The sequence below is a fragment of the Falco rusticolus genome, chromosome 3 (assembly GCF_015220075.1).
Source record: "Falco rusticolus isolate bFalRus1 chromosome 3, bFalRus1.pri, whole genome shotgun sequence".
Lineage (NCBI taxonomy): Eukaryota > Metazoa > Chordata > Aves > Falconiformes > Falconidae > Falco > Falco rusticolus.
The window spans coordinates 54,140,134-54,152,701 of NC_051189.1; the positions used below are offsets into that span (position 1 = coordinate 54,140,134).

The window sequence follows — 12,568 nt, forward strand, 5'->3', positions numbered from 1 at the left end:
GCAGTTAAAAATGACAAGGGTATTACAGGGACTGCATTTTATCCTCCCATCTGTCTTTGCTGATCGGAAATACATTCACTCTCTACATATTTTATTTAATTACTAATGATGGCAGCCTGTCAAACGAGGTATCCGAACAGAAACTGCAAGATTGACATGCTAAACTGCAGGGGTCCTCAAACTACGGCCGCGGGCTGGATACGGCCCCCCAGGGTCCTCAATCCGGCCCCCGGTATTTACAGAACCCCCCGCCGGGGGTTGGGGGGGAAACCAGGCAGCCGCAGATGGCTGCCTGCCACTGCATCCGCGCGCCGGCCCCCTGGTTAAAAAGTTTGAGGACCCCTGTGCTAAAGTAACAAACCTCCCAGAGCAGATGGCATCAATCAAGACTGATAGCTGTTAACAAAATCATGCAAGTTTTCCTTAAAAATAGACTATTCTGCTATACCATATCAATGGAACATGGCATGTATTTTACTTCAAAATCAAGGTCATCTCAGTCAAATGAAAAAGAAAAGTTGAAATATGAGTTAAAATGTGCACATGAGCTTAATGCTAAGCATGACTGATCCAGTAACAGAAAAACATGCCTCTTTTAACTTCCTAAAAAACCTTGAAGTATCTCAATGAAGCCATTTAATGCAGAACCATTTAATATAAATTCTAGAGGAAAGTTCAGAAAGTCTTTGATAACTTTGCTCAGAAGATGCTGTAAGAAAATCTAGCAGTCATGAGGTGACATGCAAAATTCTGCCTTAGCATCTGTTTTACCAAAGAAAGCAAGTGTTGCAGAACAAAGAGTGAAAGGTTAGAAAGGTAGGCAGTAGAATACCCACAGATAGATCCTAGGGGTGATTGTTAAAACATTGATTTATTATCATATAACAAATAGCTGGAACATTTGGAGGTAACAACATTGTCAAAATTGTCTGGCCCCTTGGTCACCCAGGGTGAGACAAGACTGGAAAACTTGGGGACCCAAATGCAGTTATGTGAAGAAGAAAATGGCATTGATTTTGTTGCTTTACCAACACAGAAAATGGCAAATGTGAGAATAAATATTTTAAGTTCTCTGCATACACGCTCAGGTTATGAAAAACCTCTTGAAGCCTTGTTTTATGTGTCATGTGAGAGCAGAGCAGCAGTGGAAAGGGCAAACTGTGGCTGCTGAAGGGCTGCAGAGGCTCCAAGCAGCACTGGGACCTGGAGGGCAGTGAGAGGGGGAGCTCCTGTACCGCAGCTAGGCTCCTCGCCCTGTGCTGGGGGGCTGCCCAGGACCAGGGGGGTACAAAGCCTGGCCTGCAAGGAGAGAAGCTCCGACCTGAGTGAACTGGTCTGGTCACTCTTGTACAAAAGTCAGAGTAAGCACAGAAGGGACCCAAAATGCACAAAAACAGAGAGGCTTGGAGAGTCACCATCGGGCTGTGTGAGAGCTGGTTTGTTAGAGAGGAGGCTGAGAATACGGTAAAAGTAGATGATATAACGAGTACAGAAAAGAAATTATAAGTTTCATTTTACTCTTTCATAATATTAGGAAAAGGTTTGTCTGGCAGTGTTACTTTGTAACAAAGAAATTGGTGTTATTCCTGGAAGACGCAGCTTTTCTAAATTTTTGCCCACAACTGGCTGCAGTGTCACTCCTGCCTATTTCCATGTGTTTCCCTGACTTCACAAACTGAAACAGCCAAGGCAATGTTCTCACAAAGATCCGAAATAGAATAAAACACAAAGCCAGCGAATCTAAAGCTGGTAAGATGAGTTACATTTTGATACCAAATGGAAACTCCCTGATGCAGGATGGACTAGATGACCATTAAAAGTCCCTTCCAACCCAAACTATTCTGTGATTCTGTAACTGACAGCAAGTACCATTCAGCTTAGCATGGGCTGGCATAGCAATGCTCACTTGGGCTGGTCCTTGGGAGAGAGACAGGAGAAAAGGCTGTGCAAAGACTGGACTTCGTGCTTTATAACAAAGCCGTGATTAATTTTTAAGAACTATACTGGACCCTTCATATTTTTTGTCTACAAAATTTACTAATTTTTGTAATACAAAGGTTCCTTTCACTGTTCTTGTGTGTTTTCCTTCCCTTACTCCTGCAGTGGTCGTGTTCTGCTGCAAAATTACTAGCGAAAAATGTTCAGTTCCTTGTGGGTTATTTGAAATGTTGTCAGTCCTGGGGTGGGCAAGAAAGAAATAGAGATGCTTGAATAAGGAGAAATTCTAGTTTATGGAAATGAATAGGACATGATTAAAGCACAGAATAAGCTTCTTTCATCTCACAGCAAATACAATATTTGTGGAATGTCAAGGTTATGAGTTTCTTGTGAATGACTAGAGTTCAAAATACTCCTATTTGTAATTTTGTGGCTAGTGGCACTTCAGGGTTTGACAGTCACCAGAGGAAATTACAGAGAGGGAAATAATTTAGGGAAGAAACTAAAAGTTTATTATGACACAAATCACAGTGGAGAAACGGAAGATTAATTTTGTTCCAACACACAGTATATGGTTTAGTCTGCAAGCTAAGAAATGATAATACAAAACCTCTCTGCCTAACCTGGTCTACAAATAAAATCAGTTTAATTCCTCCACCTTTCCCTGACAATAAAGAGTGACAGTATAGGTAAAATGTAAGTGACTCCAGGGTGATATTGCCAACACTAATTTTTTATGTTATTTAGCTGGGGAAAAAAAAAAAAAAGAAGGTCCCGTTTTGTCCTTTGTAATCAGTGTCCCCAGTGGATGCTTCTGTTCTTGCTCTTACAGGGTATTTTATAAGAAACTGCATTTGAAAGCCCAGTATTTGACTTCTGTTTTTGTCTAACAGGACTGGTAACCTTAGGTGCAAAATTGCAGCCTGTGAGAGTGCAGAGATGCCAGGCCTTACAGAAGCCACCAGAAAATAGGAAGCATTCAATATGTGATGAAACTTCCCACAAACTGATGAACTTCCCACAAACTCTTTTACAGAGACTCCTAGGGTAACACCTATTGCTGTGTGTACGTGAGAAGGGGAAGGGAGGAAAGAGAACAAGCTAGATCACAGTTTTCTGTTCTCAAGGCCAGATTGTGTAACCTCCATAGGTAGGTGCACATCTTTAAATACATTCTGAGTATTAATGAATTTGGCATTCGTATCTGCCAGCCACAAAACAGCAATCTGCAGGCTGCTCTGAGCCTCCCTCTCTGTGCCAGCATTTCCGTGGAGATGGTCAGAACCTCACAGGATTAGACATGCTGGACCAAACCTGCTTTATTTAGCTATGCATAGGGAGTTCCCCTGTTTCCTTGGTTATCTATTACATTTGCAAATAAATGTTCTGCTGAAGGCAAAAATAAGTGCTATCAATAACTTTTCCAATCCGTAAACTGATCACAGAGCAGGGTAAAACTAGACAGAGAGTGCAACTATGTCCCAGGAGACTGGCAAACAGAACAACAGGAGTCACTGTCCTAAGGCAAAGAAATGAATACCAGCATCTGTCCAGAAGTTAGAACTGAGCAGGTGGAGCATTCCCTGGTTACCATGGAGGAGGAAAGGGTTGCTTGGTACACCACGCATTTATGAAAGGTTAGGGTCAGCCGTTATACAGAAAGTGCTTTTTGTGCTCTATTCTGAGTGAAATGAGAGAAAGAACTTCCTAGAGGACACAGATCAACCTGGAGAGGCAGCCATGGAAGTTGTGGACATGTTTCCACTGTGCTCAGGAGAACCTCTCTTTTGCTATGAGCAGATGGACACCAAAGGTTAATGTAAACCACTGAATATTTAAATAGAATAACCACAAAGTGAGATAATGATAGTAATGATAATGGCCACATCTTCCATTGCATTTTTTATCAGAAGATTTCAGAGTTTATATCAAAAGAGGTGTTTAACTTTGGATGCATTTTAAAGAGACAGAAAGTGCAGCACAAAAGATGGAGTGACCTGTCCAAATTGAGCCAGGAGGTATTTGGCTGAGTCAGGAATAGAAACCAGAGTGCCAGCCCAATGGGGAAGGCTTCCTAAAACAACATGGAACCAAGGAGAAATGGGAACAAAGGCTCCACATTTCAGCAGTGAGAAGCACCAGCTGCCTTATTCACCATTTCTTTAGAATATTAGTACACACATTTTTTTTAAAAATGAGTATTTAATTAATTACTGAGCTGGCTCTGCTGTTCCTCCACAGGATGAAAACAAACACTTAAACAAGCCTCTCCTGCCAACCCCACCCAACACCTACTCAGTTACAACAGATGGATGGGTGCCACAGACCAGATGTCAAAATGATACCAAATTTGACACTGCACAAGAAACTGTAGCACACTGCAGAAAAGAACCACTCCCACGGTAACATTATTTAAATGCCAGATTGCACTGATCCCTGTTAGAAGTGATGTGCACAGAACCCAGACAGCAAAGCCTGTAGTCGTTGTCACAACCTCCTGAAATCTTTCCATCTCTTTTAATAGTCTTGCCTAAATTTTGTCGTCTTCCAAGGATGGGAAGCTTTGCTGAAAAAGGATATGGAGTGCTGGCTGGAGTGCAAGAGGAATGGGATGACTGTCTCCTCTCGTTGGAACAGCTTTGATTACACATGTTTTTGCAATGCCTAGTAGGGCCAAGGGCCACTCAAGGTGCTCCTTGCAGCCCTTGGACACTGGCCTTGAAGGACAGGTGATCTCTCTTCTGAGAGATTGTCTATTCCTGGAAGACTAAGAGATTCAGATGTAGTGTGGACAGGGTCATATATATATGAAAGTATAAAGCTTTGACATTTACAGAGGTGGCAGCTTCATTCAAATGGTTTGTATGAGGTTGTACCAATTGACTACTTTAAGTCTGAAGCAGTGTATCCTTCCGAGCAAATCTGAAAGCCTTGAAGGTTGGATAGATGGCTGAGAGTTACAGGGCTTTCTAAGGGGATTGATCACCCTCTGTGTCTGCGTGGCACGAAGGCCTGAGCCAGGTGAGCAACCCTGGAGCAATGGAGCATCTGTAGTTGGTACAGCAGAGTTCAGATGTAAGAGGTGCCTTTGCAAGCCTAATTTGACTTCACCCAGAGCAACAACCTTTGGAAACAGAAGTTTATGCAGTGGGACTGGTATACTCTTCCCAGAGAGTCCTGCCATAGTTTTGGCAGTCCAGACAGGAAACATGTACAAAACAGTTGTCTGACAAGAAATGTTCTGTAAAAATTGAAGCTTTTTGCTGGAATTTTTCAGTTCTTATGAATGTCAGTTCCCCTGACTGGGAAAGGTTTCTCAGTTAAACTGAGTGTACAAATGACCTAGAAATGCTGAAAGTCTGCTGATTTGAGCATCTACATAGAACAACCTGAACACCTGGAAGTTGTATGAGAGATCCTCCCCTCAGAACTATAAGTGGTTTTCTTTTTGTCCTAATGGGGATTTGAAACCTCAAAACCACCATTTCCGAAATACGTACTTGTAATTGTCACACTGTCCATATGCTGCAAGAAGTTTTTTGCATACAGGAAAGGAAGTCCATGGAGATCATGGCTAAAACTGTCTACTGAGTTTGTTTGAGCTGCTGAGTGCCTGTCTTTTTCAGAATATTTAGCATTTTTGCAGCATTCCACCCCAGTTGCATGCAATGAGTGCTTAGCTCTTTCACAAATGACATCTGAAGTGATTAGAGTCAGGTGCCCACAGCATAAAAAAGAGGTTCTTGGCATCCACTTTGGTTTGGTTTAAGTAACTGGTCCAGTATCTTAACATAGGAACTTTGTGGCAGAGCCAGGGATAGAATCAAAGGCTGTATCTTCAGCTCCAGGCAAATCTGCAGACAAACTGTCAGACTACGGATGCCTATTCAATGAGTTGCATCCATCCTGGGCACTGAATGAGGCAGAGGCCCTGTAGAAAAAAGAGGATGTGATTAGATCATTAAGTGCAAAAGAAAATGTGGCAGTAGGAGAAGCATAGCCATGCTGACTTTAATGTAACTAGCAGGGAAATGGTTTTATTGTGGATGTGACTGCATGGAAGACTCGTGCTGGGTGACTTGCATTAATGTCATATCCTTAGTTTGCTGAGCAAACTTACCATGTTGTCTTTGGTGCCCATGAACTCTTAGCAACGTAAGAGAGTCAGGATCCATCCTCAGATCAAAGCTTAATCATGTTCCTGCTGCCTTATCACGTTCTCTTTATTTGCAGCATGCATGTGGGATCACACAAGGCAGACATGAGCTGAAATGCCAAGGCACTACATGTAAAATAATGGCTTGTCTTCAGCAGCAAAGTCAGGAATTATACACATTTTTAATATTCTGTAAGGTTTTTGCTTTTTACCACTCTGTAGCCTTATCATCTATTTCAAAATCCCCGCAGTATATCTGTGTATCCCTGCATTTTAGAGAAACCCTGATACTATGTCCGTAAGGCACAGAAGTTAATCCGTGTTAATCATTAACTGACTCCAGAACAATAGCATGTGAATGCAAATTCTTTGTGGATGTTGGACCTCATTACTGTGTTCCCATTGGAGCACTGACCTCACCATTTTGGCTTGTATTGTGTTAGCGCTGTCTAACACTGTCGAAATGGAGGTACCAGGGGTTTTTAAACATGTTTATTGAATTCTGTGTACTTTAACAGAGGTTTTTTATGTCACACAATTTTGTAAGACAGACGTTTGTAGCATGTCGCTCTTAATTCCTAAGATTGAAAGCAGTGTCCATGATATATTCAAGATCAAAGAAGTGATGCCCACTTGTAGCTGCACAGCACTTGGGTGGTGGTGTTCTTATCAGAAATGTGGCTTGTGTAGGTCATCTTTGCAGCAATGCAACTGTGATTACGGTGATGAGACACTATCAGTACAAATGTTGGTCAAAATAAAATGAAAACTCTTCCATTAATCAGTCACACTTGCAAAACTGTCAAGGGTTCAGACAGTCCTGAAATGGTAAAGGAAGCCTAGTAACAGAGAATGGAAGGGACCTGGGAGGTGTTTTTGAATTCTATAGTTGGTCATTTTGTACTAGTTGTTTAGCAGATTGTTGTAATTTCTTGTAGTAAATATTTTCTGTGTGACAATTATGTTTGATGAAGTGTTGGCAAGGACAAGAGAAAGAAGAGCACCAGGCAATGGATAGTGATTCTCCAGGTCTTGGTCATAGAAGTTGAAAGAGGAGGCAGAGAAGAAGGATGGTCTGAAAATAAACAGAAGGAAGAAAACACAGTGGAAGTTTGAGGCAGAAGAGAAAAAATCAGGGAGTTGCTTGACAGCTGAGGTAGGTGAGAAGTGCCAAACACACATCTCTAAGACCGCTCTGAGTTCCCAGTGGAGCCTCCAAGTAAGGGTGCAAATCAAAGTTTCAGGTGTTTTGCATCGATGAACTTTCCATCCCATAGTCCCTGTCCCCAGAGCCAGTTATCTACCCCCAGTAATCCAACAGCCCTTCAGGAGCCCTGGTAGATGAAAAGGGGAAGGAGCATCTGAGGCTATGGTTTCTGTGGCTGAGAAGGCTAATTTATCTTCATTTAAGGATTTATCTTTTTCACAGTTCTAAGGATGACTGCTCAAATGTTCCTAATCGTGTGTGTGCTTGCCTGATGGGAAATGTACAAGAGCATTTGGGGACTGTGGCTTTGGTACATGGCAAATGGCAATTAACAGAACAAAATCTGCCTCTGGCAAATTAGCCTTGCACAGAATTCTAGAGGTTTGGTTTTTTTTTTTTTTCATTGGTTTTGTTTTGAAGTGACTTTATTGTGTGAAATGCAGGAAATCGAGGTTAGAATTTAAAACGTTTGTGGGGATGGGGTCCTTCTTCCCCACCACGTGTGCTTATTTTTCAGTCCTTCTTGCCACTTCTATTTGCCTAGGCATTGGCCTGCGTCCTTTCGTGTGTATTGCCTCTGATGTCTGACTCATTATGGCAACAGAAGTGTTGATGCCAGGCCCAGAAGCAGTATTTAAAAACCTGCTAGTCTGTCTCCTTCAAGCTCAAAGCTAACCCAGTTTGTGGCAAATGAAAGAAATGCAATCATTTGGCACTTTGTTCATGCATTGGTTTGGAAACACAGGACCTTTCTCCTCTGTTTTTCTGAGTCTTTTTCTATATGACTAGGCTGTCGTAAAGTCCACTAACTCTAGGGTGCGGAGTTTAATGCTTTGAAAGGAAATGACTGGTTTATTGCATTCTTTCTTGGACTGTCAAGTCCCTTTCCTCACCTCACCTCCCAGTATACTTCCCCATGCTTCATATACAGGAATGAAAGGATTCTTGGATTTCAAAGGGAGAAACAATCATCCTTAGCCCATATGTTTGGAATGGAGGGTGAATGGATAGGGCAGTGGGAGAAGAGGAAGGCAGAACAAGACTTGAAAACAAATGCGATCTGAAAACTTAAAACCAGAAGTTAAGTGAATATTCCCAAATACACTGTTTAAAAAACAGTCAAGGCTTTTTATCTTTCTTCATGCTTTGTTTGGGAACATCTTGTGGTCATGAATATTTGAGATTACCCAAGGCTGGGCACTGTTGTACCCAAACACTTGGAAGGACACATGGCTGAAAGCACAGAGATTTCCCTACGCATGGCTAAGGAGGTCAGTCCTGGGAGACAGCTGCAGTGATTGGTGCCACCTTGAGTAGAGCATCACAGTTGGTTTGTGCCATGTGCCAAGGTGAGGAGTTGGAACCTCCTGAGGAGACAGGCAGGGTTACATAAAAACGGAGGAACTTGGAGAAAGGGAGGGAAGATCATCCTGTCTTTCCCACAGATACTAGCACTGTTCAGCTGTTTGTATGCCCACACAGGAGCAATGGAGCAGCCAGGGTTTCTCCCAGAGAAGGTGGGAAGTCATCCATCCTGAGATATAATCACAGCTCAGAGGGGAAGGGGTTTTTCTCTTCTCCTGCTTTCAAGCTAACAGGCATGCATTTTTTTCCTGCCACTTTTCAAGAGACTGGAAAGGAGAAGAGATAAAGCAGGAGGAGGAGATAGCAGAAGAGATGTTCAGGGTAGCTTTGCATATCAGCTCAGTGTATTTTCTGCCCCACCTTTCCCTGTCTTTCATCTTCCCAGTCCCCACTAACAGAAATCTAGGAAACAGTTCAGGCATGTACCTTTGCTCATTCCCAAAGGAAGAATAGGTGGTGAAGGAGAGGGGATGGGAGAAAGAACGAGTTGGTTTGGAGAGAATGGAGAATAGATGAGGAAAGGAAGCACTGTCTGAGCTGGGACTGATGTGCAGCGTTTCTGTTACCTGGGTGTGATGCACAACAGAGAGGGGGAAAACTATGGAATTTCTCATGGAAGAGTAACAGCATAAAGAAGAGTGCCAGGCCCAGGACGTTTATCAGCCAGTTTTACCAGCCTGAGACTGGTCTGCCGAGAGTGACATCAAAGGAGGAAAAACAGGAGAAAGGGCCTAAGATAAATTTCTCCACAGTTGCTTTTAATTGGAGTGAACACAGAGGAACTAGTATATTTTGTGCCCCTTTGGGGGTTGCGGAAAATGCTATTGCAAGAAGCCTTGCTATGCCTCAAAACCAGACTTCTTGTTTGCTTTCAGCCACCTTTGGGGTGAAGTGACTCTGCCAATGGCAACAGTTGCATGACCTCTGCAAGGTATGTGCTGCTTGGCACAACTGTCTAGAGTCTTTATCAGTGTCCAAGGAGAAACCCTCTCTTGCCTCTGCAAGCACGGCAAATTTACTGAGGCTTTGCTTGTGATTCCAGCAGTTTGACTTGAGAGAAAGTTGTTGGAGGTTGTGAACAGAGCTGACCTGAGGCTCGAGTAATGCAGAAGCTGCTGAGGGCAGCAGGTTGCGTTGAGGAACAAATCAGCTCTGGCCCTAATTCTACGTCACCAGTGCCAGAGCCCTAGAAAATTACTTTCTCCTCCTGCTGCCTTCACCAAGGGAGAGTCACTGCTGGGAGGGAAAGGAGTCAGATGCCACCTCTTGTCAGCTGTGGGATGAAGGAAGTCTGGTTCTACAGCACCCTTTTTCTGGCTCTGTCACATCTGTACCCTCTCTTTTCTGTGTCAAATGTGCTCTGGCCCTCAACCTTGCCCACCACTGATCCTTCGCTAGAACAGCAGAGTTCAAAGTTAGTTAGGTTACTGAGAAGCGTTCACCTGTTCTGGGTATAGAGCTCATGAATATGCCTTTACGTGCCCAAGGATCACAGATGGGTAAGGGCTATAGGAATATTCCCACAGTAACTCTTTTTGTCCCTTGGGACTGCTGATGGGAAGAAACTGCGGGCAGCCAGACCACATCTTCTGTTAAATGCTCCTGTCAGCAAACTATAGGATGAATTGCACACAGTTTGACAACAGGATGACTTTAGGGCTGTAAAGGTTCGGATAATTGCCAACAGACTCAGGGGGCATGCAGGGATTGGTTGGAAGAATACGCAACCTGAGTGGAGTGATTTCAGAATGATTTCGTATTCTTTTATAGTCCAGCTCCAGCCTCCCACCTTTTCCTGTCATTCACCGTTGTTTCAGCTTATTTTCATTGGTTGACGGAGCCCAGCCCTGACATCCTGGTATCAGATCTTCTCTGATACAGCTGTGGCAGTGGTTCAAAAGGAGCAAGACATGATGCTAGTGAAGGAAACAGCCATCTGTTTGGTCAGGATTTTTGGTGGGGTTTTTTTTGAGGGAGGTCTTTATTCAAGAGGAATGCCTGTGATGAAATTGTACTTCTATCTGTTATGACTTTGCAAGTCATCATGTGTCGGACTGGTTGTCCCTGAGTCCAAGATGAGCTCCCCCTGATACTGTTAGTTTTGCAAACGTGTTGGGAGATCTTCTAGAGTTCCTGCTGTCTCCTAGAAAATCTTCATGACTCTGAGCTCTGTATTAACAGGGGAACATTAAGGTCTCACATATATCATTAGGGCACAGCAGCAGTCTTGTCATCCTTGCTGTTTACTGACAATGTCCTTTAAAAATATAATAGTAAGTTGAATGACAGTTGATTGCACAGAGCAAGGGGGCTTCATATTTCTTCCATGAGGAAACTAAGCCAGATATGTGATGCAGATTATTCTACCGGAAAGTCTTTAGCTTTTGTGCCCAGATTACTAATATTCTCCCCCAAGGTGTATACATTTTGCAGCGAGCACAAACAGAGTTGCATAGATCACCACAAGCTCTCAGATGACTGCAGACAGCTGAGACTGAATTCTCCTTTCCGCCGTCTATTTGCTAAGCCTTACTTTGTTGGCAGATTGAACAGTCAACCCAGCCTGTGTCAGCTCAGAACAGAAGGATACTCCTCGTGGTAGGATGCAAAAGAAGAGGTACAACCAGTGGTCTTAGATTCGGGGGTTTCTCTTTTCTTGCTTTTGGGGTGCTTCTTGAAGTACTTTGCAGTATCAGGTTTTATAGGTGCTTTGTAGTAATGGGTGATTTCCATTAATAACATATGTGTCCTCTTCATTATCCAGACATTTGTCTTCAAATACAATACAGTTACTGCCCGTTTCTGCATACTGTTCTGTTGACTCAGTGACATTTTAGATACACTTGAGGGGAAAGATCCTCTTTTAGCACTGTGTAAAACCCTTGTGTCATGCAAGCCAGAAGTTTTATTAACTGTTTTTGTTTCCTTACTTACATTAGTCTGTTTTCAGCTTAGGTGATCTTTTTTTTGTTTAGGTTAGAGGTTTTTATTCTGGTTTAAAACATATCCAAAGTCGTATAACGTTAGAATCTGTGGAAAGTGTAGAATCTTTTGATTGTTTCATGTCCTTTCTGCAAAGCAGAAGAAAATGAGAGGAATGGTGTTCTCTCTGAGGTTAAAATGAAAGGTAAACCTGTCATACAGGCAAGTGCTAGCTTGTCTATTGCCTATTAAAATAATCGTTTATGCATAGGATTTTAAGAAACTACTCTAGGGCCAGTATTTACCACCTTTGATCAAAAAATGTATTATTACTGATCTACTGTGTATAGGAGACTTGCCTAATATAAATATCATGGTGCTTACGTTCAAATTATGATAAAAAATGTTGTTTGACTTTTCTGAAGCTTTCAGAGGGTGACAACTCTTCTTACTTTTTTATTTCAAAATTTATTCTCCTATTAACCAGCAGATAAAAAAGTACAAATACTGTAAGGTTGCAGGTATTAATCCACCAACATATCAAAAAATACTGAAAAAGTATTTGGATTAGATACATTTGTTGTTTTAACAACCGTCACCCAGCTCTAGATAAAGCCTAAGAGATGGGACAGCCCTTCAGAGAGCATCCGTAAAACCAGAATTCAGCAGCCTGTCCCTCGGGTGGGCTTCTGAGCAGGACAGCAAAGAGGGGTAGTGACATTTGGCCATGGCATTAGGGAGAACCTTCATGAAAGCTCAGTGTTCATTGCCGGAAAACATGAAGAAATGAGGACCTGACAGACGTCCTCAATATGTAGGTGGTTTTGTAGCTTTTGTGTGTTACTAGTACTGCTGCTGAGACCTGAAATTCACAACATGACTTCCCAAAATAGTACCAGGCTTCTTGGACCTCACATTGCTTAAGAACCGGCAGAGAGATACCCCTGCAAGGGGCAATCTTGTTCTTTTGGGTGGCCAAA

The 12,568-nt window shown here is 42.6% G+C and overlaps 1 protein-coding gene across 1 annotated transcript in view; it reads left to right on the plus strand.

Moving 5' to 3' along the window:
* KCTD1 (potassium channel tetramerization domain containing 1) overlaps positions 1–12,568 on the plus strand; it is a 104,126-nt gene that overhangs the window by 11,858 nt on the left and 79,700 nt on the right. The window lies entirely within an intron of this gene.